This window comes from Oxyura jamaicensis, unplaced genomic scaffold, assembly GCF_011077185.1.
Source record: "Oxyura jamaicensis isolate SHBP4307 breed ruddy duck unplaced genomic scaffold, BPBGC_Ojam_1.0 oxyUn_random_OJ71746, whole genome shotgun sequence".
In the NCBI taxonomy this organism is placed as follows: Eukaryota; Metazoa; Chordata; class Aves; order Anseriformes; family Anatidae; genus Oxyura; species Oxyura jamaicensis.
Window position 1 is genome coordinate 62,501 of NW_023310672.1, and position 27,885 is coordinate 90,385.

Below are 27,885 nucleotides of genomic sequence, written 5' to 3' on the forward strand. Positions count from 1 at the left end.
GCCCTAGCCAGAGCCTCTGGCGGAAAGAGCCAGAGGAGACTTGAGGATGACCCCTAGGGTTTTGGAGACAGGGATGCAGAGGATCCAAGGCCCGTCTATACCTCAATTGAGAGATATTGGCAGCCTATGAAGGAGTTCGATCTGCTTCGGAAGTGGTTAGTACTGAAGCACAGCTCCTCTTAGCACCCCGACTGACGGTGCAGGGCTGGATGTTCAAAGGAAGGGTCCCCTCTACACATCATGCAACTGATGTTACATGGAGGAAGTGGATTGCACTGATCACACAACAGGCTCAAATTGGAAACCCCAGTGGCCCAGGGGCGACCTTATCGCACTCTACAGGTACCTTAAGGGAGGCCGTAGCGAGGTGGTGGTTGGTCTATTCTCCCACGTGCCTGGTGACAGGACGAGGAGGAATGGGCTAAAGTTGTGCCAGGGGAGGTTTAGGTTGGATATTAGGAAGAACTTCTTTACTGAAAGGGTTGTTAGGCATTGGAATAGGCTGCCCAGGGAAGTGGTTGAGTCACCATCCCTGGAGGTCTTCAAAAGATGTTTAGATGTAGAGCTTAGGGATATGGTTTAGTGGAGGACTAAAGATCAACTCCCCTTGTCCTTATGGGGGACTTCAACTTGCCAGACGTCAACTGAGATCACCACACGGCTGACACGAGCAAGTCCAGGAGGTTCATAAAGCACCTAGATGATAACTTCTTGGTGCACGTGCTGAGGGAGCCAACTAGGAAAGGTGCCCTCCTAGATCTGTTCCTGGAGAACAGAGAGGGTCTTGTAGATGATGTGGCAATTGGTGGCCATCTCGGTCATAGTGACCATGAAGTGGTTGAATTTAGAATTTATGGTGACAGAAGGAAAACTGCCACCAAAACTTCAGCCCTGGATATGGGGAGAGCAGACTTCAGGCTGCTCAGGGAACTAGTCAGCAAGGTCCCCTGGGAAACTGCTTTTGAAGACATTGACATCCATCAGTGCTGGTCAGTCTTTAAGCACTGCCTCCTAAAAGCACAAGATCAGGCAATTCCAAAATATTGGAAGTCAGGCAGGCGGGGCAGGAATCTGGCCTGGCTGACCAGGGATCTTCCACATGAGCTCAGGCGAAAAAAAGAAAGTGTACGGCTGCTGGAAGGAGGGTCAGGCGACGAGGAAGGAATACAGGGATGCTGTTCGTGTTTGTAGGGAGAAAATTTGTGTGGCCAAAGCCCAATTAGAGTTGAAGCTGGCCAGGTCTGTGGGAGACAATAAAAAAGGTATTTTTTAGATATGTGAACAGAAAAAGGAGAACCAAAGAAAACATAGGTCCACTGCTTGATGGGGAAAGTCTCCTCACAGACAAGGACATAGGCAAAGCAGAGACGTTTAATGCCTTCTTTGCCTCCGTCTCCAACGCTGATGGTGGGCTTCTGGACCCCAGGTGCCCTGAGCTGGAGGACTATGACGGTGGGAATGATAAACTCCCAACCAACCCTGAACGTGTGCTGAATTTGCTGCTCCGCCTGGATCCATACAAGTCCATGGGTCTGGATGGGATTCATCCCAGGGTGCTCAGAGAGCTGGCTGACCTCATTGCGGGACCTCTCTCAATTATTTTTCAACAATATTGGGAATCTGGATAGGTCCCAGTTGACTGGAAGCTGGCAAATGTGCCAATTTTCAAGAAGGGTAAGAAAGAAGACCCTAGCAATTACAGGCCTGTCAGTCTCACGTCAGTGCCTGGTAAAATTATGGAGAAGATGATTCTTGAAGTTACTGAAGAGCACCCGAGGGACAATGCAGTCATTGGTCCCAGCATACATGGGTTCACGAGGGGTAGGTCCTGCCTAACAAATTTGATTTCCTTTTATGATAAGATCACCCGTCTAGTCAACCAAGGGAAAACAGCTGATGTGATATTTTTGGACTTCAGCAAGGCTTTTGACACAGTTTCCCATAGGATCCTACTGGACAAAATGTCCAGCCTATACCTTTAAAAGAAAGCGAAAAAACTTTTCACCAATCATAACCAAGATATGCTTTACTACTGTCACTCAAGCTCCACCTAAAAGATAGAAAATAATATAAATTGGCTTAAGAGAAAGGGAATGTTAGGGAAGACACCATCACGAGAACCTTCTGACTTCTGGGATCAGTCAACGGGCTGAGCCTTTCTCCTTCCCCCCCCCCCACTGGGATCCCTTTGGGTGAGATTTGAACACTTGGTTATACCAGGTGTCTCCACAGAAACTTAGAAATCTCTACAGAGTCTTTGTGCCTTTTAACGCGTTAATAGCCAGGCCGTGTACCTGTGTATTTCATGCATGCTAGCTTGCTTTTGCAGACGGTGAATTTATCGCCGGCAATCCAAAGAACCTGTGTACCTGTTGCTGTAATAAATTGCATTTAACTGCATTGTTCCTAGCTGTGATAGTTCTCATTGAACGTGACTAGGTTGAGGGCGTTCTACATTATTGGTGAATCCTTGACTGTGATAGTTCAGTACCCTGAATCCAACTGGACCAGTTAATCAGCTACACCCCTTAACGCAACACCTATAACTTAATTGCAGTCCTTTCTTCATTAACACACAGAGTAAGGATTAACAAATCTTTTTGCTATCCTACATACATACAAAATTAGCCCACCAGTGAAATCTTCTCCAGAAGAAGAGTGACAGTTACTAAACTTTTCTTACTAACTTATACAACTTATACAACTACTTAATAGGTCGACCCTTCTTGGGAAGGAGTGGGCCCAAAAATTTTGGAAAAATCACGAGAAAGTGGTAGAAAGCATTAACCATTGTCAGTCTGCACAAAAGATTGCCACATCCTTCAGTACATACCTCTATTTCATCTACAGAACACAGTCTATTCTGTGCACCAAGACAGGATGGGGGGGGGGGGGGGAGACGATGTGTCAAATTAACACGTACATAATTCCAGATTATTTCATCTCCTAATATGTAGGCCTTCAAATAAAGTTGCAGTGACCAACTTAATACTGGCTAATAACTCTGCTATTTCCTAACTTGGCTTAGCAACCTTTAGAACATGGTCCGTTAACTTCTATTTAGCTGCACAAATCGTCTTGAAGTTACTGTAGAAGCAGCCATAAAACTACAGTAACATACACTACTAAAACTGCAATAAAAACAAAATCTAGCTCCAAAATCTCAGTGAATATTGAGGAGGAAAAGAAAAAAAAAAAAAAAAAAAAAAAAAAAAAAACAATTTCACTCCTGCAGCTCCAAACTTGAGGAAGGCCACACTAAGTGCAGCAACAAAAAGCAACAAAAGCTGTTTTTCCCCTCAAAGAATATCTTAAAAACCTACTAAATATCTGCATTTCTAAAACAACTTAATCAAAGAGTCTCAAAGGAGCCTTATTTAGGATTTAGCCACTCACATAGAACCTCCCTGTAAATCTCCCTAGATATCTATTATACCAGGAGAGGGCATGACACAACACCAATGCTACTTATATTCCAAGCCTAAGGATAATCTTGCAACCATTAATGCAAACAAACATTAAGTAATAAGTTTTTCCTTTTTAAAATAAAACCCTGAAACACTGTTTTACTACTACCCTGGGTGGAACAGTCTGTCAGCCAAAGTTGTTTTCTTCCAGTCCTAGCTGTATGTCATAAAATAGATGGCTAGTAGACCCAGTGTCCTGGTTTTAGCTAGGAGAGGAGGCGGCGTTGGCGCAGTGGGTAGAGGCGCTCCCCCGCACTTCTGCCCTCATGGGCGGGGAGTCGCTAGGAGAGAGTTATTTTTCCTCCCAGTAGCTGGTAGGGTGCTATGTTTTGGATTTAGGATGAGACTAATGTTGATAACACACTGATGTTTTACTTGTTGCAGAGCAGTGCTTACACTAAGCCAAGGACTTTTCAGCTTCTTGCTCTGTCCTGCCAACGGGCAGGCTGGGGGTGCAGTAAGAGCTGGGAGGGGACAGACCCAAGACAGCTGACCCGAACTGGCCAAAGGGGTATTCCATACCATCTGACGTCATCCTAAACAATATATAGGGGTGGCTAGCCAGGGTGGGGCGCCGGCTGCTTGGGGATAGACTGGGCATCGGTCAGCGGGTGGTGAGCAATTGCATTGTGCATCACTTGTTTTGTACATATGATTATTATTATTTTATTTTCCTGTCCTAATAAACTGTCCCTATCTCAACCCATAGATTTCAGTTGTTTTTTTTCTCGTTTCTCTCCCCCATCCCAGAGAGGGAGGGTGAGCGAACGGCTGTGTGGTGGTTAGTTGCCAGCCGGGTTAAACCACAACACCCAGGAAACAGTTTATTTTTCAATGTATGACATTTAAACAAGCAATGAAGTTCACTGAAATTTGCCTTCAAACACACACCACCACAACATGAAAATTTGCTGAAGTACTATAAATAAACAGTAACACATTGTACCAGCACATAAGGACTGTCACATGGCACATGAATTCTATGAACAGAAAATACTTTAACCTAGGAGAGCTCTAAACAGCAATACATGCAAGAAAATATTAATAGCAACAGAACTAAATCCTGTACTCATTAGAATTGTGAAGTTTATCGTTTAATAGCACAGGATCAAGGTCCTGTGCTTTTTAGTTGTGTAAACAAAAGTTGTGTAACAAAGAATTAGCTTTGGCTGAACACAGGCTGAAATAGAATCAATTGGAGGTGAATATAATCACATGAAAATTAATTTTATAGCTGGAATAAGTGTGAAGAGAAGGAACGCTGAGAAAATCCTAAGGGCATACAAAACAAAAATTAAGGACTGACATTTCCAACAAGGTTTAGAGGCTGTCTCCTTAAAGGAGAGCTTTGAAGGTTTTAAGAACTTGCCTTAACATATAACAAAATGTGCACATAAGAGCAACAAAAAAGGAGAATGCAAACAATGGAACATGTATCTGGTTAGGCTTCAGAGAACCAAGTAGCATGGCTCAGTTGAGCAGGCAAACTACCTTCACCTTAAGTCATACTTCATAGACATGACCAACTGTTTTTTCTTTCAGTCACTGACTACTTAACACATCTGGCAATGGTACAACTCATCAATTTTCCTTGTGAACTCTTAACTTTACATAAGGCTAGGTAGAAATTAGCTATTCTATTTTAAAAGTACACTCCATTAGGAGCTGATGAAGCTGGTAGCCCAATAAAGGCAACGATACCACAGTGCCATACCACTGGGTCCAACCAGTAGCAAGGTTAAGTGGGTATTATGTGTAATAGACACACATACGCACAATACACAAAACCAGCCATACATGCTGATGGAAAATACAGCAGCACTCTCACAAACAGCACTAATGTCCTGATCCTGTTCCTCTCTGGCAGATCAGAATGAAAGCCCACTAAGGGAAAATAGAAACATACAAATCTTGACCTTTCCTGATACCTGGGCATGTGAACTCTTGAAGGCCTGCAGACCCACTCCAGCTGCAGGTACTGAGACCTCCTCATGCATGCACACTTCCACTGTGTGCGCGTGTGTATCCCTCCAGTAACAGGCCTTAGACTCTCAGTCTATCCAGTAGCTGGCCACTGGAAGCCCTGGTCTGTGCAGTTACCTTGCACAAACAGACACACAGAGAAGTCAGTACTGACCAGTACTGTGGGGGACGATAAAAAAGGGATTTTTAAAATATTTTAACAGCAAAAGGAGGACCAGAAAAAACACTGGTCCATTACACAATGGGGATGGTCACCTTACAGATATGTCACAGACGTAGCAGAGATGTTTAATGCCTTCTTCACCTCCATCTTCAACACCAGTGATGGACCCTGGGACCCACAGAGCCCTGAGTTAGAGGACTGTGACTGCATAAACAAACTCCCAGCCATGCCCGAACTTCTGTGGGATATGCTGCTCCAGGTGAATGCATAAGTCTATGGGGCCCAACATGATTCATCCCAGCGTAACCCTCTCTCAATTATTTTTCAACAGTCATGGGAATCTGGAGAGGTCTCAGTTGACTGGAAGCTGGCAAATGTATTTCAGCAAAGCTTTCAATACTGTTTCTCAGTTTCCTTCTGGACAAATGTTCAGCATACAGCTAGACAAATACTTAATGCGATGGATGAACAATTGGCTGATGGGTTGGGCTCAAAGGCTTATAGTAAATGGGGTTACATCAGGCTGGCAGCCAGTTACTAGAGGGATTCTGCAGGGCTCCACTTCAGGGCCAGTTCTCTTTAATGTTTCTGTAAATGACATGGATGCAGGACTCCAGCGTATACTAAGTTTGCAAACAGCACTAAATTGGGAGGAGCTGTTGCCTCACTTGAAGGTAGAAAGGACCCAGAACCTGCACAGTGATACAAGAACCACCTCCCTCCTTGACTCCCCCCTAAATGTCTCACACCCAGACCACAGGCTGACTGTCCTTTGATGGCCATGGGAATAGTTAACTCCATCAGCTTTCATTAGGTTACTGTGGTTATTCAATCTGGTGATGGTGTCCTACTCCTTTATGTTTACAGAGATTAGCTTTAAATCACAACACCTAGCTCTGTTGTCAGAAATACTCAAAGATTTATTTCCCATTGCACTACTTAGGACAGCTCTAAAACAACAATACACACACAACCAGTCAAGTAAAGTATCAACAATGCCTGCTATAAGGCTATATTGGGTTTATGTGGCAAGGTTTTGGTACTGTGGGGCTGCAAGGGTGGCCTCTGTGAGAAGAATCCAGAAGCTGCCCCATGTTAGATAAAGGTCAGTTTCAGATGGATACAAAGGGACGTTGCCACTGCCCAGAGCTGAGCCAATAAGTGATGTTTGTGCCTCAGTGAGAGCATATTTAAGAAAGGGAAAAACTGTTGCACCACAGCAGCTGGGAGAGTGAGGAGCGAGAACCAGCCCTGCAGACACCAAGGTCAGTGCAGAAGGAAGGCAGGAGGTGTTCCTCCAGGCACCAGAGCTGAAGTTCCCCTGCAGCCTGTGGAGAAGACCATGGTGGAGCAGGCTGTCCCCTCTGCAGCCCATGGTGTACCACCGCAGAGCAGATTTCCATGCTGCAGCCCGTGGAGGAGACCACGGTGGAATAGGTGGATCTGACCTAAAGGAGGCTGCAGCCTGTGGAGAGCCCCTGCCAGAGCTGATTCTGAGCTGGACCTGTAGCCTGTGGAGAGGAGCCCATGCAGGAGCAGGTGACCTGGCAGGAGCTGCTGCCCGTGGGGTCCCAGGTTGGAGCAGTGTGCTCCTGGTGGATGGACCCCGTGGTATGGACCCATATCTGGAGCAGTTCTTGAAGAGCTACTGCCTGTGGGAAGCCCACACAGGATCAGTTTAGGAAGGACTGCATCCCGTGGGAGGGACCCCACATGGAGCAGGGGAAGAGAGTGACCGAGAAGGAGCGGTGGAGACGAAGTGCTATAGACTGACCACAACCCCCATTCCCCCACACCACTCAGGGGGAGGAGGTGAAAGAGGTTGGATGGGGGGAAGATGTTTTTAGTTTGTTTTGAGTTTCTCACTGCTCTAGCTTGTTAGTAATAGGCAATAAATTTAATTAATCTCCCTATGCTGTCTGTTCTGCCTGTGACGATAACTGAGTGATCTCTCTGTCTTTCTCTCAACCCTTAAGCCCTTTGCATCATATTTTCTCCCCCTTTCCGTTGAGTAGGGGGAGCGAGAGAGCAGCTGTGGTGGAGCTCAGCTGCCCAGCTGAGTAAAACCACCACAAAGGTGGGCAACTGTAACTATAATCTTGCTATCATCAACACTACAATATTTCTGAACTCACTGCCTCAAGGAATTCTCAAACATTTTCTTTCAATTCAAAGAAATTGAATGACGTCATAACCATTCCAACTTCCTGAATCTTTTTCAGTCAGATAACACATCCACAGAAACTACAATTGCTTACAAGGAAAAACAATACTAGAAAAGTGTTCTCTTTAATATGGGAAATACATTCCTGCCACACCACACACAAATCTTGCTTTCTCTCGGTCTCATAAGCAAGACTCACCCCCATTGGCTTCATAATTCAGTTTCAAATTTCTCACCTGTTACTATACACAGGAAGTATAAAAAGCACACCACAATATGACCCCCTTCTAGTCTCACATTGCTTTTACATGCCTCAGACCTATTTCTCACCATAAAGTGCCTAAACATCCCTCCCTAACAGTACACAAACACAAGGAAAGAGAAAGTGAAACTAACACAGACAAGAGTCTGTGGTCAAGAGCTTGTGGGTAAAATTAAGGACCACACCAATAAAAGACACCTTGTGGTCAGGGTCTACTACAGGCCACCCAATCAAGGGGAGCCTTTTGATGAAGCCTTCTTGCTTCAACTACAAGAAATATTGCGCGTGCACACTCCCATCTTGATGGGGGATTTCAACTACATGGATGTCTGCTGGGAAAACTGCACAGCAGGCTGTAAGCAATCCAGATTCCTCGAGCGTGTTGAAGATAACTTCCTGGTCCAGCTATTAGACAAACCAACCAGAGAAAAAGCGTTACTGGATCTGGTGCTCACCAACGCAGAAGAGCTCATTAAGAGCTCAAGATTGGGGACAGTCTGGGCTGCAGTGACAATGCCCTGGTTTAATTTGTGATCTTGAGGAATACAAGCCTGGCAAAGAGCAAAGTCAGGACCTTGAACTTACGAAGAGCAAATTTCCAGCTATTTAAAGACCTAGTGGACAGAACCACAGAACGTTAGGGATTGGAAGGGACCTTGAAAAATCATCTAGTCCAATCCCCCTGCCAGAGCAGGAACACCTAGATCAGGTCACACAGGAACACGTCCAGGCAGGTTTTGAAAGTCTCCAGAGAAGGAGACTCCACAACCCCCCCGGGCAGCCTGTTCCAGTGTTCTGTCACCCTCACTGTGAAAAAGTTTTCTCATATTTCAGCGGAACCTCCTTTGTTCCAGCTTACACCCACTGCCCCTTGTCCTATCATTAAGATGTCAACTAGAAGAGCCTGACTCCATCTTCCTGACACTCGCTCTTTACATATTTATAAATGTTAATAAGGTCACCCCTCAATCTCCTCTGCTCCAAGCTAGAGACCCAGCTCCCTCAGCCTTTCCTTGTAAGGGAGATGCTCCACTCCCTTAATCATCCTTGTTGCTCTGCACTGGACTCTCTCAAGCTGTTCCCTGTCCTTCTTGAACTGAGGGGCCCAGAACTGGACACCATATTCTAGATGTGGTCTCACCAGAGCAGAGTAGAGGGGGAGGAGAACCTCTCTCAACCTACTAATCACACCCCTTCTAATACACTCCAGGATGCCATTGGCCTTCTTGGCCACGAGGGCACAGTGCTGGCTCATGGCTATCCCGCTGTCCACCAGGTCCCCCAGGTCCCTCTCCCCTACGCTGCTCTCCAACAGGGCAGTCCCCAACTTATACTGGTGCCTGGGGTTGCTCTTGCCCAGATGCAAGACTCTACGCTTGCCCTTGTTATATTTCATTAAGTTTCTCCTTGCCCAACTCTCCAGCATATCTAGGTCCCGCTGGATGGCAGCACAGCCTTCCGGCATGTCAGCAACTCCTCCCAGTTTAGTGTCATCAGCAAACTTGCTGACGGCACACTCTATTCCCTCATCCAAGTCATTGATGAATATATTAAACAACGCTGGTCCCAGTACCAACCCTTGAGGGACTCCACTAGATACAGGACTCCAACTCAACTCTGTTCCATTGACCATAACCCTCTGGCTTCTTCCCTTCAGCCAGTTTACTGTCCACCTCTGTCCTGGTTTCAGTTAGGACAGAGTTAATTTTCCTCCTAGTAGCTGGTAGGGTGCGATGTTTTGGATTAGGATGAGAAGAGTGCTGATAACATGCTGATGTTTTACTTGTTGCAGAGCAGTGCTTACACCAAGCCAAGGACTTTTCAGCTTCTCGCTCTGTCCTGCCAGTGGGCAGGCTGGGGGTGCAGCAGGAGCTGGGAGGGGACAGACCCAGGACAGCTGACCCAAAGTGGCCAAAGGGGTATTCCATACCATCTGATGTCATGCTAAACAATATATGGGGTGGCTAGCCGTTTCATACACACTATTATTATTATTATTATTTCCTATCTTAATAAACTGTCTTTATCTCAACTCACAGGCTCACAGGCTTCACTTTCCCGTTTCTCTTTCCCATCTCAGAGAGGGAGGGGGGAGGGTGAGCGAACGTCTGTGTGGTGTTTAGCTGCTGGCCGGGTTAAACCACAACAACCTCACTACCCAATTGTCCAGACCACGCTTCCTCGGTTTAGCTGCGAGGATGCTGTGGGAGACGGTGTCAAAGGCTTTACTGAAATAAAGATAGATCACGTCCACTGCCTTTCCATCATCTATCCACCCAGTTATATCCTCATAAAAGGCTATCAGGTTGGTCAAGCATGACTTCTCTTTGGTGAAGCCATGTTGACTGCCCCTAATGACCCTCTTATCCTTGATATGCCTAGAAACAGCACCAAGGATAAGTTGTTCCATCACCTTACGAGAGATGGAGGTGAGGCTGACCGGTCTATAGTTACTCGGGTCCTCCTTCTTGCCCTTTTTGAAGACCGGAGTGAAATTTGCTTTCCTTCAGTCCTCAGGCACCTCTCCCGTTCCCCACGACTTACCAAAGATGATGGAGAGTGGCCTAGCTATGACTTTTGCCAGCTCCCTCCGCACCCGCAGGTCCATTCCACTTGTGGATGTCCAGCTTGCTTAATTGGTCCTTAACCCAGCCCTCATCAACCAAGGCAAACTCCTCCTTTATCCTGACTTCCTCTGGGGCCTCAGGGGTATGGGGCTCCTCAGGTGAGCCTCTGGCATTATAGACTAAGGCAGCATTCAGTAACTCTGCCTTCTCTGTATCTTCTGTCACCAGGGCACCCACCTCATTCATTAGTGGGCCTACATTGCCTCTAGTGTTAGTTTTATCCGCAGTGTATTTGAAGAAGCCCTTTCAGTTGTCCCTGACCCCTCTTGCAAGGTTTAATTCTAGGGAGGCCTTAGCTTTCCTAGTTGCCTCCCTACATCCTCTGACAACAGCCTTATATTCCTCCCAAGTGGCCAGCCCCTCCTTCCATGATCTGTAGACTCTCCTCTTCCACTTGAGTTTGCCCAGCAGTTCCCTGTTTAACCATGCAGGTCTCCTGTCTCTCTTTCCTGACTTCCTACCTGTTGGGATGCTCTGATCTTGAGCTCGGAAGAAGCAGTTCTTGAACGCTAACACCTATCTTGGGCCCCTTTTCCTTCAAGTACCTTGTCCCATGGGATTTCCCCTAGCAATTGCTTGAAAAGGCCAAAGTTGGCCCTACTGAAGTCCAGGGTTGCGATTCTGCTCGGTACTCTGTTCCTGCCACATGAGATCCCGAACTCCACCATCTCATGGTTGCTGCAACCAAGGCTGCCCTCAACCTTCACCGCTTCAACCAGCCCCTCCTTGTTAGTGAGACTAAGATCCAGCAGCACTCCTCTGCTAGTTGGCACATCCACCATTTGCATCAGGAAGTTATCATCAGTGCACTGCAGGAACCTCCTGGACTGCGGATGGCTGGCTGAGTAGGCCTTCCAGCAACTGTCAGGGTAGTTAAATTCCCCATGATAACCAGGGCCTGTAATTACAAGGCTGCTATCAGCTGCCTGTAGAAGGCCTCGTCAACTTCCTCATCCTGTTCTGGTGGCCTGTATTAGACACCCACAACAGTATCCCCCATGCCAGCCTGCCCCTTAATTCTCACCCACAGAATCTGGGTTCCTGCCCAGACACTGCCTTTAGGGAAAAACAAGCTGAACAGAGCTGGCAACTCTTGAAGGTTGTTTTCCTCAGAGCACAAGAACTCTCCATCTCCACATGTAACAAAGTGGGCAGGGAGTGCAGAAAAGAGGAATGGCTAAGCAAGGACCTGCTGGTCAAACTGAGGCGCAAGAAGGAAATGCACAGGCAGTGGGAGCAGGGACACGCAGCCTGGGAAGTGCACAGGGATGTTGCCTGGACATGCAGGGATGGGATCAGGAAAGCCAAGGCACAGATAGAACTGAGATTGGCAAGGGATGCAGAGAATAACAGGAAGGGATTCTATAGATATATTGCTCAGAAAATGAAGGCCAAGTAGAGTGTGCCTTCTCATCTGATGGATGAGAAGGGAGAACTGGTAACGAAAGGCATGGAGAAGGCTGAGGTACTCAACAACTTCTTTGCCTAAGTCTTCACTGCCAGTCAGTCTTCCCAAGTCTTTTGTATCCCTGAATCCGTAGATGGAGGCTGGGGGAGCAAAGTCCCACCCACTGTAAGCAAAGAGCAGTTTCAAGACCACCTGATGAAACTAAACAAGTGCTATGGGGCCCGATGGCATAGAATCATAGAATATCCCAAGTTGGAAAGGACCCATAAGGATCATCGAGTCCAACTCCTGGCACCGCACAGGTCTACCCAAAATTTTAGACTATGTGACTAAGTGCACAGTCCAATCACTTCTTAAATTCAGACAGGCTTGGTGCAGTGACTACTTCACTGACCACCCTCTCAGTGAAGAACCTCTTCCTGATGTCCAGCCTAAACCTCCCCTGCCTCAGCTTAACACCATTCCCACGGGTCCTATCACTGGTGATTAAGGAGAATAGGTCGGCGCCTGCCCCTCCACTCCCCCACGTGATGCAGTTGTAGACTGCAATGAGGTCTCCTCTCAGCCTCCTCTTCTCCAGGCTGAACAGGCCAAGAGACCTCAGCCGCTCCTCATATGTCTTCCCCTCTAGGCCCTTCAACATCTCTGTAGCCGTTCTCTGGACAGTTCCCAACAGTTTTACATCCTTTTTGTACTGTGGTGCCCAGAACTGCACACAGTACTCGAAGTGAGGCTGCACCAGCGCAGAGTAGAGCGTGACGATCAATTCCCTCGACCGACTAGCAATGTCGTGCTTGATGTACCCCAGGATACGATTGGCCCTCCTGTCTCCCAGGGTATCACTGCTGGCTCATATTCAACTTGCTGTCAACCACAACCCCCAGATCGCTCTCTGCGGGGCTGCTCTCCAGCATCTCGTTGCCCAGTCTGTATGTACAGCCAGGGTTGCCCCGTCCCAGGTGCAGGATGCGGCACTTGCTTTTGTTAAACTTCATGTGGTTGGTAATCGCCCAGCTCTCCAATCTGTTCAGATTTTTCTGCAAGACTACATCTGGTGTGACATGCATCACAGGGTCCTGAATAAATTGGCTGATATAGTTTCCAAGCCTCTCTCCATGATATTTGAAAAGTCCTGGTAGTCAGGCGAAGTCCCTGGTGACTGGAAAAAGGAAAACATCACTCCCATTTTTAGAAAGGGTAGAAAGGAAGACCTGAGGAACTACAGACCAGTGAGCCTCACCTCTGTGCCTGGCAAGATCATCGAGCTTGAAGTGGCTTGAAGTGGGCCTCCTGGAAGCAATGTCAAGGTACATTCAAGACAAGGGGGTGATCCGAGACAGCTTGGCTTCACCAAGGGCAAATCGTGCCTGACCAATTTGGTGGCCTACGACGAAGTGACTGCATCAGTTGACAAAGGAAGACCCACCAATATCATCTACCTGGACTTCTGCAAGGCCTTTGACACGGTCCCACATGACATCCCGGTCTCTAAATAGGAGAGAGATGGATTTCATGGGTGGACCACTCAGTGGATTAGGAGTTGGCTTGAAGGTCGCACCCAGAGAGTGGTGGTCAGTGGCTCTGTGTCCAAGTAGAGGCTGGTGATGAGTGGTGTCCCTCAGGGGTCTGTTCTGGGACCAGTGCTGTTTAATACCCTTATCAATGACATAGACAGTGGGATCGAGTGCACCCTCAGCTAGTTTGCAGATGACACCAAGCTGAGTGGTGCAGTTGATACAACACCTATTACACTTGTGGTTTAACCTGACCGGCAGCTAAACACCACACAACCGTTCGCTCACCGTCCCCCTCCCTCTCTGGGATGGGGGAGAGAAACGGGAAAGTGAAGCCTGTGGGTTGAAATAGAGACAGTTTATTAAGACAGGAAAATAATAATAATAATAATAATAATAACAGTACTGCTAATAATAATGCGTACGAAACAAGTGATGCACAATGCAATTGCTCACCACCTGCTGACCGATGCTCAGCCTATCGCCGAGCAGCTGTCCCCCCCCCCCCCCAGCTAGCCACCGCTATATATTGTTTAGGATGACGTCAGATGGTATGGAATACCCCTTTGGCCACTTTGGGTCAGCTGTCCTGGGTCTGTCCCCTCCCAGCTCCTGCTGCACCCCCAGCCTGCCCACTGGCAGGACAGAGCGAGGAGCTGAAAAGTCCTTGGCTTGGTGTAAGCACTGCTCTGCAACAAGTAAAACATCAGTGTGTTATCAGCACTCTTCTCATCCTAATCCAAAACATCCCACCCTAACAGCTACTAGGAGGAAAATTAACTCTATTCTAACTGAAACCAGGACAACGTTATTGCTAACACAGCCCAGTATCGGGTTGGCCTTCACATACTGCTGCCTCATATTCAACTTGTTCACCAGGACACCCAGGTCCTTTTCTGCAAAGTTGCTTTATAGCCAGTTGGTGCTCAACCTGAGGTGTTATTCCTCCCCAGGTGCAAGACTTGGCATCTGTCTTCGTTGAATTGCGTAAGGTTCCTGCCCGTCTGTATCTCCGGTCTGCTGAGTTCCCTCTGAATAGTAGCCCAGCCTTACAATACATTGACTGCTCCCCACAATTTATTATCTGTGAACTTACACGGAGTGCAAAATGCTCCATTATTCACTTGTTAATAGACATCAGTACTGACAGTACTGACCCAAACATTCACCACTAAGTGACTCCACTGGTAACTGGCCACCAGTTGAACTTTGTACTGCTAATCACAACCCTCCAAGTCCAGTAGTCAAGCTAGTTTTCCATCCACTAACACTACTTCATCATCTACTTCACCAGATTCATGAGATACAGACTGGGTACAAGGATACTATGGAAGACTACATCAAAAGCCTTTCCAAAGTCAATATCCACTGTTCTCTTTGTCCATACAGCCAGTCATCTCATAGAGAGTAACCAGATACAGTTTGCCCTTGGTAAACCCATGTTGACTGCTCTCAATCTCCCCTTCTTGTCCTCAGACATGATTTCCAGGAAGATTTGTTTCTTAACTTTTCCAAGGACTAAGGCAACGCTGACTGGCCTGTAGTTTCCCAGATCCTCCTTCTTGAAAATAGGAGCAATGGTTGCTTCCCCACTTCCCCTCCTGGATGAACTCTATCTCATGTCTGCTGCATCCTCAGCCAGTTCTTTCTTGTTTGGGAGTACCAGGTCCAGTCAAACACCTCCTCTAGTCAATGACCTCCTTGTGTCAAGAAAATGCACTCACTGCACTCCAGAAATGTCCTGGATTACTTGTGCCCAGCCATATTGCCCTTCCATGATGGTTGAAGTCCTCCGATGAGTAGCAGGGCCTGCAATCATGAGGCTTATTCCAGCCGCCTAAAGAAAGCAGCAACTACTTTCACTTCTTGATCAGGCCATCTGTAGCAGACACCCACTATGATGCCATCCCCTCTTTAGTCTGTCCTCTTATCCTTACCCACAAGCTCTCAGCTGGCTTGTCACCTATTCCAAGGCAAAGTTCTATGCATTTACATCATTGCTTTGCACAGAGCACATCCCTTCCTCCTTGCTTTCCCAGCCTGACCTTCCTGAAGAGCCAGCACCCATTCATAGCAGCACTACTCTAGCGATGTGAGCTATCCCCACACACTTCTCTGTAATCCCTATCAGGTCAGAGCTTTGCAGCTGTGCAGATTTGAATTCATCTTGTTTGTTTCCCCATGCTGTGTGCATTTGTGCACAGACACTTGAGATATGGAGTCACAGTTGTTCTGCTTTCAGAGAAACTGTGAGAACTCCCCCATCATGCTGTCCCCCAGACAATTCCTCAGTGCCCCCCATGCTTCCACCTCTCTTCAGGTTATGAAGATCGTCCCCTGTAATTCTTAGTTTAAAGCCCTCCTCTAGGTTAGGAAACTTGCTTTTTTTCTGATAAGTCTCTGCAGTCTCTCTGAAACTGTCCAAATCCAAGCCTCCAGTAAGCAATAAACCTCCGAAGCCTGCAAGTCAGGCTGGTAGATGGGCACCTCAGTTCCCTAAAGTAACCTCCAACTATTATCACCCACCACTTCCTCTTGATGTGGTATCTTTCATACTTCATTTTTTTTTCCAATATAAAATAACACTCAAGTGAAACTATGTTTTTAAAAGTATTTATTTGAAAACTCATCCTCTGAAATTCACAACAAAAACATTATGCAACAGCATTTTTAACCTAGCTAGAAGAGGCATCACTAAGGACAGTTGGGAAAAAGCAAATTCATAGCTCTGTCAACACCAGATAAAAGTGGATCAACATGCTGTAGAGAACAAATAAGAAAAACAAGTTTATTAGCTTCACTATTACAGTTCCATATAATCCAAATAATGTTAGGAAATTTAATGGCAGAAAGAGAATACATTTTTTGTTTCTAGAATAAAAAATAATAACATGTAATTTCCAAGAAAATATTCATCTATTTCTACGTCTAGAAACTGAAGACACAATAAGACCATTATTTAGAGCATTTATATTTGTTTGGGGACAATGACTGCAGAACACTTCCCTTATAATAGTCACTGTGGTTTTATGCTCAACATCAACTCCTTTTAAAAGGCTTGGGACAGGATCACAAATTTAAGAAGTTGACTAACTGGAACAAAAGGTAGACAGATAGACAGACAAAGCAATTTTGCTCTGTATACTTGCTGAGTCATCTGAAGTTGTTCTCACCCTCACATCACATTAGAGTCTATAGCTAGGTCTGCTTTTCTTCTGCAGCATTTGCAAATGCCTTAGAACAACCACAGGTAGAAAACAAAAGTACTCCCAACCCTACCGCTTATAAGCAACTTCTTTAGTCTCCTTAAACTCTAAATTCTTTTTTCACTCGAGCTATATAAATCTAATCCTCACTACTCTCTACAACTTCCTGAGGAAGGGAAGAGAGGGGGCAAGTGCTGGTCTCTTCTCCCTGGTAACCAATGATAGGATGCTCGGGAACACCACAAAGATACACCAGGGGAGGTTTGGACTAGATATTAAGAAAAAATTCTTCATTGTAAGAGTGGTCAAACACTGGAACAGGCTTCCTAGAAAGGTGGTTGATGCCCCATGCCTGTCCATGTTCAAGAGGCACTAGGATAATGCCCTTAATAATATGATTTAACTTTTGGTTAGCCCTGAAGTAGTCAGGCAGTTTGACTAGATGATCTTCAAAGGTCCTTTCCAACTGAACTATTCTATTCTAATAATTAAAAGGTATTGCCTCATTTTAACTGGAATAAATTAAACCAGCACAGACTTTTATAACCACATCATACAGCTGAGATCCCCAAGTCCTTAGTACCATGAAAAAGAAAGCAGGCAACAACTTATTGCAGTCTAGAGAGGTTTAACACATCATCCTATATAGTAATGTGAGAAACCAAGTTGTGTTTTTGCAGTCTAACATGTTTTCGAAGTAGAATGTGTTTTTGCAGTAGAAAACTAACCATCTTTATTCAAAAGTAGATGTGTAGTCATAACAAAGAGAAATGCTAAGTAGATAAGTGGACAGTAGAAGGCCTCACTGTTCCAAAATAAGGTGGAAGACTGAGAAAAACAGGATGAGCGGTGTGAGAACAGTAAAAAACAAAGATCACAAGTTCTCTAATCACATGAAAAGAGAGAAAAAAAAAGGGGGGGAAAAGGAAAAATTAAAGGGTTGGTCAAAAAATTGTACATATATGTTATAGAGGAGTGTCAAGTGGCTTGTGAACCTGTAGTACTCAGCCAGTGAGGAAACAGGGGAAGTGATCAGGTGTTGGGTAATAGGGAATAAAAGGTTAGGATATTGTTACTATAATGCGCTCCTACTGGCAGGACGCCCGCCATTGCAACTGCGAATAAAATAGCTTCACAGAAGATCCTGTCTGAAGAAAACTGAGATTTTTCTCACAGTAAGCGATACAGTAACTAACCTCTATAGCACAAGGAACCAGTTACTGGAAAGCCATGATTCTCCAACACTTAAATACTGGATAACTTACTTCTCTTTCACAATTACAGAATATACATCCCCAAATATATGAAAACACTATTTAAATATGAGTTCTTTACTACGCCATCATAAGTTAAGCCTAACAATTTGTGCTCTGCAGATTCCCTGTTCATAAATAAAATTCAGACAGTAATCTGAAATAAAATCCAGTTTTCCTTTGTTTTGGTTTTAAAAGAAGTTTAAATAGCAATTCACAGAGTTGTGTTCTCTATAGCTTTACTGGGTCTGGCTGGGATGTTAACTTTCCCTGCAGCAGCCCATACAGTGCTGCGCTCTGCACTTGTAGCTAGAACAGCAGTGGTATCACACCAGTGCTGTGTCTGCTGCTGAGCAGTGCTGGCACAGCATCAGGACTATCTCTAACCCTCCTAGGGGGTGGGCAAAAAAAGTGAGAAAGAAACATCACCAGGGCAGCTGACCTAAACCAACCAAAGGGATATTCCATACCATAGGATGTCACACTCAGCAATAAAAGGTGGAAAAAGGAAGAAGAGGGGAGGGGTGGGCTCTCGTTGAGAAAATGTCTGTCCTCCTCCCAAACACCGGCTACGTGCGTTGAGGCCCTGCTTCAAGGACGTGGTCAAGCATCGCTCATTTGTGGGAAGTAGAGAGTACTTTCTTTCCTCTACACTTCCACACAACCTTTACTTGTTTTGTTTTTTCCCTTTCCCCCTCCCTTTTCCCCTTTCCTTTTTCCCTTTAGTTAAATTGTTTAATTAATAATAATATTTCCTTAATAACTATTTTTCCCTTTAATTAAATGATCCTTATCTCAGTCCGTGAGTTGTTCTTTCCTTTACTTCTTCCCCTCCTCTTCTAAGGAGAGGGAGTGAGAGAGCAGCTGTGGTAGAGTTCAGCTGCCTAGCACAGTAAAACCACCACAATAGCTTACTTCTGCAAAGCTTTGGTGTCCTTAAAGGACAGCTTGAATTTTTCTGATACCTATCTGTGTTGGTTTCAGTTAGGACAGAGTTAATTTTCCTCCTAGTAGCTGGTAGGGTGCTATGTTTTGGATTAGGATGAGAAGAGTGCTGATAACATGCTGATGTTTTACTTGTTGCAGAGCAATGCTTACACCAAGCCAAGGACTTTTCAGCTCCTCGCTCTGTCCTGCCAGCGGGCAGGCTGGGGGTGCAGCAAGAGCTGGGAGGGGACAGACCCAGGACAGCTGACCCAAACTGGCCAAAGGGGTATTCCATACCATCTGACGTCATGCTGAACAATATATAGGGGTGGCTAGCCAGGGTGGGGGGCCGGCTGCTCGGGGTTGGGCTGGGCATCGGTCAGCAGGTGGTGAGCAATTGCATTGTGCATCACTTGTTTCATACACATTATTATTATTAGTACTATTATTATTATTATTATTATTTTCCTGTCTTAATAAACTGTCTCTATCTCAACTCACAGGCTTCACTTTCCCGTTTCTCTCCCCCATTCCAGAGAGGGAGGGGGAGGGGGAGCGAATAGCTGTGTGGTGTTTAGCTGCCAGCTGGGTAAAACCACAATGCTACCTTTCAACAGTTAAGTTTAGAAAGCCCTTGTAGCCAGACAACAAATTAATTCAGAGAAGATTTAGTTCTAACAAATACTGAAATCCATCTCAAAAAAGCTTATCTATATTGAAACTCCCAGCAATTTAGGTTGGATATTAGGAAAAACTTATTTACCAAAAGGGTTGTTAGGCATTGGAATAGGCTGCCCAGGGAGGTGGTTGAGTCACCGTCCCTGGAGGTCTTTAAAAGACGTTTAGATGTAGAGCTTAGTGATATGGTTTAGTGGAGGACTTGTTAGTGTTAGGTCAGAGGTTGGACTTGGAGGTCTCTTCCAACCTAGATCATTCTGTGAAACAACCAACACAGGCATTTAAGTTACGCAATACATGTATAGCCATTAAATCTGAACGCTACTTTTAATAAAATCTTTTTTTTCCCCTAGCATAGACCGAGATGACTGCCAACTACACAATGAGTCCTTTGACTAATATCTGCTAACATTTCCAACCTTGATAGTGTCCTATGAGCCACTGCTTCTGGGGCTGGGATATTTCAGATAGGTATCTAGAGAACATTAATAAAGCAGTTCAGAGCATAACTATCTAGTTGGCTATCTCCAAGACACCTCTGTCCAGCCCCCATAGAATTCTGAAGGCTTTTATGAACACTTGCATATACCCATATATGTATTCAGAAAGACTACCCCCAAATTCCTGCCATGCTAACATGAACCTGTAGATCAACTCAGATATCTGGTAGAAGAATCATAGAACAGCTTGGGTTGGAAGGGACATTAAAGATCATCTAGTAACAACCCCCCTGCCATAGGCAGGGATGCCACCCACTAGATCAGGTTTGCCAGGGCCCCATCCAGCCTGGCCTTCAACACCTCCAGGGATGGGGCATCCACAACCTCTCTGGGAAACCTGTTCCAGTGCCTCCCTCATCACCCTCTGTGTGAAGAATTTCTTCCTAACATACAATCTAAATCTCCCCTCTTTCAGTTTAAAACCATTCTCCCTTGTTCCATAATTATCTACACGAGTAGAGTCCCTCTCCATCCTTTTTATAAGAACCCTTTAAGTACTGAAAAGCCACAATGAGATCTCCCTGGAGCCTTCTCTTCCCCAGGCTGAACAGCCCCAGCTCTCTCAGCCTTTCTTCACAGGAGAGGTGCTCCAGTCCCTTGATCATCTTTGCGGCCCTCCTCTGGACTCATTCTAACAGGTCCACATCTTTCTTGTGCTGGGGGCTCAAGACCTGAACACAGTACTCCAAGTGGGGCCTCACAAGGGCAGAGTAGAGGGGAACAATCACCTCCCTCGACCTGCCAGCCGCTTCTCTGTTGATGCAGCCCAGGATGCAGTTGGCCTTCTGGGCTGCAGGCGTGCACTGCTGGCTCTCATCCAGCTTCTCATCCACCAGAACCCCCAAATCCCTCTCCGCGGGGCTGCTCTCAATGAATTCTTCTCCCAGTATGTACTCATGTCTGGGATTGCCCCAGCCCAGGTGCAGCACCTTGCACTTGGACTTGTTGAACCTCATTAGGTTCACATGGGCCCACTTCAAGCTTGTCCAGGTCCCTTTAGGTAGCATCTCTTCCTTCTGTTGTATCAACTGCACCACTCAGCTTGGTGTCATCTGCAAACTGGCTGAGGGTGCACTCAATCCCACCAATGTCATCGTTGAAGATATTGAAAAGCACCGGTCCCAAGACAGACCCCTGAGGTACACCACTCATCACCAGCCTCCACCTGGACATAGAACCATTGACCACCAACCTCTGCGTGCATCCATCAAGCCAACTCCTTATCATAGAAGGCCACCAGATTGGTCAGGCACGATTTATCCTTGGTAAAGCCATGCTGGCTGTTTCGGATCACCTCCTTGTCCTGCATGAGCTTCGACATTGCTTCCAGGAGGATCTGTTCCATAATCTTGCCAGGCACAGAGGTAAGGCTCACTGGTCTGTAGTTCCCCAGGTCCTCCTTTGTACTCCCATCTTTTTTAAATGGGAGTGATGTTTTCCTTTTTGCAGTCACCAGGGACTTCGCCTGACTACCAGAACTTTTCAAATATGATGGAGAGTGGCTCGGCAATTACATCAGCCACTTCCCTCAGGACCCTGGGATGGACGTCATCAGCTCTTTAGTTTCATCAGGTAGTCCCAAACCTGCTCTTTGCTTACAGTGGAAGGGACTCTGCTCCCCCAGTCCCTGCCTAGAGGTTCGGAGACTTGAGAGATGCGGGAAGACTGACTGCCAGTGAAGACTGAGGCAAAAAAGTTGTTGAGTACCTCAGCCTTCTCCATGTCTGTTGTCACCAGTCCTCCATCTACATTTTTCAGAGCTGGTACACTCCTTAGTCTTTCTGTTCTGGCGAATATACCTGTAGAATCCCTTCTTGTTATTCTTTGCACCCCTCACCAAGTTTAGCTCTGTCACTGCCTTGGCTTTCCTGATCCCATCCCTGCATGTCCAGAAAACATTTCTGTACACTTCCCAGGGCACACGGCCCTGTTTCCACTGCCTGTGCAGTTCCTTCTTTTGCCTAAGTTTGACCAGGAGGTCATTGCTCAGCCATACCGGGTTCCTGCCTTCCCTGTTTGATTTATTGCACATGGGGATGGAGAGCTCTTGCGCTCTAAGAAAAATATCCTTAAAGATATTGTTGTGAACCTGGATTACCCAGTCAATGGGGAAACAGGGGAGGGTCCCGGTCATTGAGAAAGAAAGTACATAAACTGTACTATGCGACTAGTGGGCGCGCTCCTGCTTGTGGTACGCCCGCCATTGAAATCACAAATAAAATTACTACTTCACTGAGATCCTCACCTGAGCCTAAGTTACTGGCTACAGTGTTTCTCACAATTTGGGGGCTCATCCAGGAGCCAGTCACCTACCGGGGAGCCCCACCGCCGCAGCAGCAGGAAGGCATGCCCCGCTGATTTCAGCGGTCCTGTGCATCGATGGTGGTGGTTCCAGGGAGAGCTGACAGAGGGCCCAAGACTGATTAAAGAGGCAGGATCCATGAAGTAGTGGGGAAGGGAAGAAGGTAGGCACTCTGGGTTTGAGAATCGATCTGGTAACTCTGTGCACAGACCAAGGTAAGAAATATTAAGTATTGCCTTGGGGGTCGGGTGAGACTGTGTGACGTGTGATTGAGACGTACTTTTGTACGAAGTGAGTGTGGAGTCCTGATCCACAGTTCTGTAGCTCCGCGAGGGACACAACCGGAGATGGACGAGTCTGAGATATGAGAGAGAAAGGAAGAGTCTCGAGAAATTTGGTGTACGGTAAGCCCTTGCACAGGGAAGTGCTTGTCAGTACACCAGGGAATCTGGTAAACTCATAGGTGTGCGGTACCCCTTGCACGGGATGTGCTTGGCAGTACACCCCCATTTTCCAGAATCAGAACGTGTGTGGTACCCTGCAGGAGGGAAATTTCTGTAGCAGCACACTGACAAGGGCTAGGAAAAATGGGAAATATGAGTTCCAGGGGACAGGGAGATATCCCTGGGGGAGTGCCTACCGACAGTTCTTCCTGAAGGATGATAAGAAATTGGAAAAATAATCCCAAAATTGGAGGAGATGATAAAAGAAGAAAATGGTTAAATATTGTGTATCAGTCTGGACAAAAGAACCAATTAAGGAAACAGCAGTATTTTGGCCAAAATACGGGTCTGATGAAAATTCAGGCTTTAAATTTGTATGTAAACAATAAGATTCTTTTCTCGGAGAAGGAGCCAAGTTATGCTCTCTATAATCCTAATATTGCACCGGTGGCAGCAGCAGTCGCTCCAGGAAGGGAGACAGGGACTGCAATTAACACTGTTCCTAGAGAAGAGCGTACTCTAGGCTCTGGTAAGAATTAGAACAAGATAGAAGAGATATTGAGAATTTTGCCTTCCCTGATACTAACAGTACTAACACTAACTGTGTATCCTCTTAGGTGAATTCCCCTCTCTCCTTACAGGCAGAGAGGTGTTAGGGGTCTTAAGAAGGAGATGAAGTCTTTAATTGAGGACCCCATCAGGCTAGCTGAACTACTAGACCAGTTCCTAGGGCCTAACTTACACTCTTGGGGGGAAATGATGTCTATACTAAGTACGTTGTTTACAGGGGAAGAAAGGGGAATGACCAGGAGGAGAGCTGCTATACAAGAATGGGAAGGAGCTCATCCTCCGGGACTGGGGGTAATACCGGCAGAGCAGGGGTGCCCACCTGCCGATCCTGGCTGGAGAAGTGGTGATAGTGCGTAGCACAGGGGTCACGTGGGAAACTTGGGGTTGGGGTGGAGGAGTACTCAGGGGTGAGTCCCAGGGACCTGGTGTACCGGGTGCTCTTGAAAGTTCATTTTGTGGTTGGAGCCTGGTCAGATATACGGTGGGGGGGGCTCCAGAGGGTGGGAGGATGTAGTGAACAGTCACTGGGGGGGTCTCCTGAGGGAGGCCCTGAAGGTGTATGTCAGGAGGGGAGATGAGAAGGAAAGGCAGAGAGTGAAACTAATGGTATTGACATTGTAGCAGGTAGCAAGGCAGAGGGTTGGAGGAAGAGGAAGAAAATCTTCATGGGGAGTCAGGGCCAGGAGAGAAAGGAGAGGAGTAGGAGAGATGAAGGAATGGCAGGCAAGGAAGGCTGCCTGTGTTGCAGCCTGAATCCTAGCAGGGACAGGCTTTGACAGGATCTTTTAAGTGCAGCCAAGCTGACCAATTTGGGAAGGAATATGGAAGAAGGAGAGTGGAAGAAGGAGGAGAGTGTACTGGGTCTGGCTGGGATGTTAACTTTCCCTGCAGCAGCCCATACAGTGCTGTGCTCTGCACTTGGAGCTAGAACAGCAGTGGTATCACACCGGTGTTGTGTCTGCTGCTGAGAAGTGCTGGCACAGCATCAGGACTCTCTCGAACCCTCCTAGGGGGTGGGCAAAAAAGTGGGAGAGAAACATCAGCAGGGCAGCTGACCTAAACCAACCAAAGGGATATTCCATACCATATGATGTCACACTCAGCAATAAAAGGTGGAAAAAGGAAGAAGAGGGGAGGGGTAGGCTCTCGTGAAAACGTCTGTCCTCCTCCCGAACACCGGCTACGTGCGTTGAGGCCCTGCTTTGAGGACGTGGTCAAGCATCGCTCATTTGTGGGAAGTAGAGAGTACTTTCTTTCCTCTGCACTTCCACATAGCCTTTACTTGTTTTGTTTTGTTATTCCCTTTCCCCCTCCCTCTTCCCCTTTCCCTTTTTTCCCTTTAGTTGAACTGTTTAGTTAATAATAATATTTCCTTAATAATATTTTTTCTCTTTAATTAAATCATCCTTATCTCAACCCGTGAGTTGTTCTTTCCTTTACTTCTTCCCCTCCTCATCTGAGGAGGGGGAGTGAGAGAGCGGTTGTGGTGTTCAGATGCCTAGCACGGTAAAACCACCACAGAGAGAAGGAAAATGGGATGAAATATGGTATACTGATATGTTGTTTCAGCATCCTGGAGGGAGAAAGGTATTGCCAATGACTGAGACTTTGGTGAAAGTACAGGCTGAAGAAAGATAGAAAGAAGCGTTAAAAAGGGTTATTGAAGGTGTTAAAGCTGTTGTATGTAGTGTTTGACAGAATGAGCAGGGAAAGAGGATGTAGACATTATATAAGTAACAGTCTAGAAGTTTTGGTATATTTGCTGTGGTGTTTGGTCAGTTTCCCAAGAGTGTGTGTGTGGGAGGGGGGGGGGGGGGGAAGGGGGGCAGCCTGCTCCACCAGTGGCCTCTCCACAGGCCGTGGGAGGGCTTCAGCTCCAGCACCTGGAGCACCTTCTCCCCTTCCTTCTCCACTGACTTCGGCATCTGCAGGGACATTTCTCGCTCCTCACTCTCCCAACTGCTGTTGAGCAGCAGGTGTTTGTTTGTTTTTTGTGGATGTGCTCTCACAGAGGCACAGACTGCTGCTCATGGCTTGGCTCGGGGCAGCAGTGAGCCCCTTTGGAGGCAGCTGAAACTGGCCCTTATCTGCCACGGCTCAGAGGCTTCTGGATTCTTCTCACAGGGGCTGCCACTGCAGCCCCCCCAAGAACCTAGCCACTGAATCCAATACACTGGGGCAGGTAGGTAATTACTGGCCTGTAAAGTATCAGGGATTAACTAATGAAACCCTAAAAGTGATGGGGGTAGAAGGGGCTGAGATAACAGTGCCACTTTTGGGGGATACCAAGCTGAGACTAGGGGATAAAGTGATCACTGGGCAATTACTGTATGTACCCAAGGCAGGGACTAACTTGTTGGGAAGGGATTTTATGATGAAATTGGGCGTTCAAACAGTAAATTGTTAGACTAGAATAACAGTGTTATTAATGGAGTGCTCTCAGGCCCTGAGAGCAAAGATATATTCACCTCTGACTGGAAAGATCCTGAAATGGGGTCGGAAGCAACAATACAGATGGACAGTTTTACCTCAGGGGTTTACAGGGCCATCAATTTTTTGGGCAAGTTCTAGAACAGATTTTGGAGCAATTCCAACCACCTGAGGAGGTGTTACTGTTACAAATATGTGGATGATCTTTATAGTCAGGACAAAAGAAAACAGTTGTGAAGGAAGCCACTAACAAGCTATTCAACTTTCTAGGAAAGCAGGGCTTGGGAATATGGAAAAATAAATTACGATATATAGAAAGAGAAGTATATAAGGCATCTAATGTCTGAGGGAAAACGAAGAATAAATCCAGAGAAAATTCAGGGAACTGTTGAAAACTCAGAAAGAACTAAAAAGTCTTAAGAGAAAGGTTTTTTTAAGGAATCAGGAGCCACAAAGTCTGAGGGAAAATGGATACTCCCTGATGGGAGAGAAATGCTGAATAAAGCACCAATGAGGCAAATATTAATCGTTTTACATCAGGAGAGTCATTTGGAGGTGCAAGCAATGCGTGATGTTGTGCTAATAAAGTATGTCTGTGAAGGAAAATACACTTCAGGGAAGCAAATATGCAGAGGATGTACCATGTGTCAAAAGGTAAATAAAAAGGTCATCCGTAACCCACCTAGAGGGGGACGGGAGCTAGGGATTCGACCTTTCCAAAGTATACAGGTAGACTTTACTGAGTTACCTAAAGTAGGGAGACTTAAGTACTTGTTTGTCCTAATTGACCACGTGACTGGATGGGTGTAAGCTTTCCCCTCGGTATCTGCCACTGCAAACACGGTGGCTAAGGTATCACTGGAGCAAATAGTCCCTAGATATGGGATAGTTGATTGAGATCGAGGAAGTCATTTCACTTCACAAGCACTGCAAGGGTTAATGCAGGCCTTAGAGATGGAGTGGGATTTTCACACCCCCTGGCACCCCTCCTCTTCTGGGAAGGTAGAGTGAATGAACCAGACATTAAAGAAGCAATTAACTAAATTAGTGTTAGAAACCCAACGTCCTTGGGTAAAATCATTACCTTTAGCACTCCTACAGGCTCAAACAGCATCAAGAAAGGATATAGGAATTTCACCATATGAGATGCTGCTTGGATTACCCTATCCGGGAAGAAGGGATGAGATACCACAATTCAGAACAAGAGAGAGTTTTCTTAAGAATTAGATTCTGGGGTTGTCCTCTTCTTTGTCATCTCTCAGGACCCATGGGCTGTTGGCTCAAACCCCACCTTTGGAATTCCCCATTCACCACCATCAACCAGGAAATTGGGTCCTGATTCAGACCTGGAAAGAATCCACAACTCCAGCCTGAATAGGAAGGACCATTCCAAATACTACTAAGCACTGAAACAGCCGTAAGAACTGCAGAAAATGGTTGGACTCACTATACTTGAGTGAAAGCATCCGTTGACCCTAGTACCTGGGAAGTCGTTCCTACAGAAGACTTGTTGAAAGTTAAAATCGAAAAGAAAAATCTCATAAGAGACTCTGAGCAGGATAAAAGCTTACAATTGTAAACTAACCTTTTATTTTCACAGGTAACTAAAGAGTGTGACTTGCGATTGGGAGAATGGACTGGCCTATAGCGAATCGAAGTACTCCCAAGAGGTTTTTGTTCTAGTAGTAGTGTGTATCTTATTCTTTGTATTGATAATTATTTGGAAACCTAAGGGTTAAAAATAATGACAGGGAAAAATCAACTACTAATTTTGTTTCTAGTGATTGTAGGCCTCAGAGAAGGCCTTGGTCAATTGGCAACTTGGAAAAGGCATGACCAGATAACAGTAAGATGGAATACCCCGTCAAAATATGGGTGAATGTGACAGAGGGTTATGTACCACAGTCCGTCACGTTTGATGCTTGTGAGGTGTTAGCTTGTGGAGATTTAAATGCCCAATGACAATCGAGCAGAGAGAACAAATAACT

At 46.1% G+C, this 27,885-nt stretch overlaps 1 protein-coding gene and 1 long non-coding RNA gene across 2 annotated transcripts in view; one reads left to right on the forward strand and one right to left on the reverse strand.

Moving 5' to 3' along the window:
* LOC118159710 (E3 ubiquitin-protein ligase KCMF1-like) overlaps positions 1 to 27,885 on the reverse strand; it is a 94,999-nt gene that overhangs the window by 58,496 nt on the left and 8,618 nt on the right. The window lies entirely within an intron of this gene.
* Positions 4,897 to 27,496, forward strand: LOC118159711. The gene is made up of 4 exons (XR_004747215.1): positions 4,897 to 4,907; positions 17,771 to 17,776; positions 19,538 to 19,544; positions 27,160 to 27,496. It is a non-coding gene; the product is annotated as an uncharacterized LOC118159711 (long non-coding RNA).